Raw genomic sequence first — 3,997 nt, 5'->3', positions numbered from 1 at the left:
CGAAACAGACTTGTAGTTTGAGATAGGAAAGTATAAACTTTTCTATGTGGCATACTGTTCTCTCTTGAACCAACAATCACATAATTCTTTGTGGATAGAGAAAAGGGTTGGACTGCCAGTAGGAGGGACAAAGCATTATGAAAATCATTGCCATTGACCCGAAGGACAGTGGACAACAGGTAGGATTTATGGGATTGTGGTATGTCTGTGTGAGGGGCCCATGTTTCAGGTTTGTGTAGGGCTTGACAAAGTGTTGTTTACAAATGCTCTTGCAAAACTGCATGCCAACGTCGACAGTGCTTTTGTGTGAAAAATAATGCTCTGTGTCAATCGAAGTGCTGTTCAGGTTTATCATTTTCTAGCAAACCATTAATGTTAAAATTAACCACATTTAATGTCTTATGAATCCTGACCAACTTGTTTGTGGTTCAGACACTTTTTGGATATCATGCTTTAGTATTTGCTTCAGTTGTAATTGTTTTATCATCAATAACATAGTAAGAACATAAGAACAGCCCCACTGGATCAGGCCATAGGCCCATCTAGTCCAGCTTCCTGTATCTCACAGCAGCCCACCAAATGCCCCAGGGAGCATACCAGGTAACAAGAGACTTGCATCCTGGTGCCCTCCCTTGCATCTGGCAAAGCCCATTTCTAAAATCAGGAGGCTGCACATACACATCATGGCTTGTAACCCGTAATGGATTTTTCCTCCAGAAAATTGTCCAATCCCCTTTTAAAGGCATCCAGGCCAGATGCCGTCACCACCTCCTGTAGCAATGAGTTCCACAGACCAACCACACGCTGAGTAAAGAATTATTTTCTTTAGTCTGTCCTAACTCTCCCAACACTCAATTTTAGTAGATGTCCCCTGGTTCTGGTGTTATGTGAGAGTGTAAAGAGCATCTCTCTATCCACTTCATCCTTCCCATGCATAATTTTGTATGTCTCTATCATGTGCCCCCTCAGGCACCTCTTTTCTAGGCTGAAGAGGCCCAAACGCTGTAGCCTTTCCTCATAAGGAAGGTGCCCCAGCCCAGTCATCATCTTAGTCGCTCTCTTTTGCACCCTTTCCATTTCTGCTATGTCCTTTTTGAGATGCGGTGACCAGAACTGGTCGCAATACTCCAGGTATGGTCTTACCGTCGATTTGTACAATGGCAGTATAATATTAGCCGTTTTGTTCTCAATACCTTTTCTAATGACCCCAGACATAGAATTGGTTTTCTTCACTGCCGCCGCACATTGGGTCAACAATTTCATCGATCTGTCCACCACCACCCCAAGATCTCTCTCCTGATTTGTCACAGACAGCTCAGAACCCATCAGCCTATGTGCGAAGTTTTGATTTTTTGGCCCAATGTGCATGACTTTACACTTACTTACATTGAAATGCATCTGCCATTTTGCTGCCCGTTCTGCCAGTTTGGAGAGATGCTTCTGGAGCTCCTCACAATCACTCCTGGTCTTCATCACTTGGAAAAGTTTGGCGTCTGCAAACTTAGCCACCTCACTGCTCACCCCTGTCTCCAGGTCATTTATGAAGAGGTTGAAAAGCACCGGTCCCAGGACAGATCCTTGGGGCACACTGCTTTTCCCCTCTCTCCAGTGTGAAAATTGACCATTGACACCCACTCTCTGTTTCCTGGTCTTCAACCAGTTCTCAATCCATGAGAGGACCTGTCCTCTAATTCCCTGACTGTGGAGTTTTTTCAGTAGCCTTTGGTGAGGGACCGTGTCAAACGCCTTCTGAAAGTCCAGATATATAATGTCCACGGGTTCTCCCGCATCCACATGCCTGTTGACCTTTTCAGAGAATTCTATAAGGTTCGTGAGGCAAGACTTACCCTTACAAAAGCCATGCTGATTCTCCCTCAGCAAGGCTTGTTTGTCTATGTGGTTTGAGATTCTATCTAGCTAGTATGTTAGTATCACTAGCAGTGCTCCATTGCTACTGTAACTAGCATTCTGGAAGTGGTAGCTGATTTGCAGCTGTTGCAAAACTTCATAGTTCTGAAACGCCACTGGAGAAGCCGGAACAGCACAACAACAGAAGGGCAAAAAAGGTCCACCAACTTCGGTAGGTCAGTGGGGAGAGCACAGCAGGGTGGTGGGGGTGGGGGTGAAATAGGGAGTGGGAGGTGTATCAGAAGTGAGAGGGGGGTGGCACCCAGTGCGGGTGACTTGCACTGGATGCTATCCCCTTCCTAGCCTCTCTACATGCCCCTTTGTCCCTTGGAGTAGCACCAATTAAAGAGGTGCAGGTCTGAGGAAACCCACTGGTGATCGGGAGGCTTATGGAAGGGTAAGGGCAAATATTTTCCCTTTCCCATCTCAGACCTTCCAATCTGCCCCCCACCCATTGCAGCAGACAGCACAACGTGTTCTGGCACAGCTACATGCATTGGCGGTGGGGGGAAAAGGATAGGATTGGGCTGTTAATCACATAAATAAGCCAATCTAATTTATCTTGTCATTTATTTTTAGTGAACATTGCCTAGACCAATCAGTAGAATTCCATGGAATTACAGACAATGCCTATGGGAAGCACATAATTTTTTCCCCTGCTTTCCAACATTTCTTAAGCTTTACTTGGAATCTATAGACGTCCCAGGACTTAAACACAATGTAGGTTGATCATATAATGCATTTTCTATTTGCCCTTGCCTAACATCATTGGCCAATGAAGGCAATTCCTGGGTTATTCTTTAGAATATCAGATTTTTATCCTTTTGCTTCTTTGCCCCCACACCTCCCTGCCCTCCCACAAACCAGACCTCACAACTGGTGATCCACCAAGTCTAATGAAGTCCACCAGCCATGTATGGCAGTCCTGCTTAAGGCTTGATTACCTTCCTGGTTTTAGTGCCTGCCTCAAACTGCAAAAATAGGAAATTGTCAGGCTCCTAGCAGGCCAATGCATATGGCTGCTTGACTGAGCTCAGCAGTGTTACATGTTTTGCAGGCTTGATACACACAAAACCCCCATTCAGAATTTTTTTAAAAGATAAATCACATTTCACGCAAAGGGTGTCATCCCCTCCATTGTAAAGGAACAAGTTAAATTAATAGACTTGTGTGACTGTGAGCTAGTTTGAATTGTGCCTGTTTAATGAAGTTTTTTTTAAAGCTCATGTTTAATTATGTGCATGCTCATTGGGCACACGGGCCTTGGCCCCTCCCCTCAGTACCTGGAGTCTGGGGTCAGTTTCCTTAATTGCATGCTAATTAAATTTTTTTAAAGTAGTTCATCAGCTTGTGCAGAGGGGTGGTTTGGATGAATCCCTCCCTGCACAGTTAAGGAAACTGACAATCGAGGAAATAAAGGGAAAGGCAAGGCGATGTGGGGCATGTCTTGAGCACCTATGTCTTTTACCACACAGGCCTGGTCCAGTGATTTAAGTTTCATTCTAACCAACCTTCTGACAGTCCAAAGCCATCACAGCATTGCACCAAGCCTGGATTAATATAGACAGTGCCCCTGGGCCCTGCAAAACATTTGAGCCACCTGACTGTGCCTCTTAGCTAAGGCACTCACTCTCTCAATGTGGTAGCCTTCATCACAAGACTAGAAAGTCAGATCCCAGCACACTGCAGAGAGAGGTCCTACAGTCTCCAGTGTGGGCAGCAGACTCGAAGATAATGGAGGAACAACAGACATAGCCAATAAGAATCACACTGCCACAGAACCAGAGGGGGATTTCAGCCCTAGAGGTTTTAGCCCAAAGGTTGATGAAGTAGTTGATAGTGTGGGGAAGTGGAGGATGGGATTGACTTAATTTAATGAGCCAGCTGGCAGCTTTCTTGGGCTTGATTCATTCCAGGGCTCTTGGGTTGCCAAGCACTACCCTAGAGAGATGGCTAAGACTTGTAACTACTCCACTCTTTTGTAACAGAAAACACATAAGAACATAAGAAAAGCCCCACTGGATCAGGCCATAGGCCCATCTAGTCCAGCTTCCTGTATCTCACAGCGGCTCACCAAATGCCCCAGGGA

This window comes from Tiliqua scincoides, chromosome 3, assembly GCF_035046505.1.
Source record: "Tiliqua scincoides isolate rTilSci1 chromosome 3, rTilSci1.hap2, whole genome shotgun sequence".
Classification (NCBI taxonomy): domain Eukaryota; kingdom Metazoa; phylum Chordata; class Lepidosauria; order Squamata; family Scincidae; genus Tiliqua; species Tiliqua scincoides.
Note: the sequence above shows the minus strand (reverse complement) of the source record.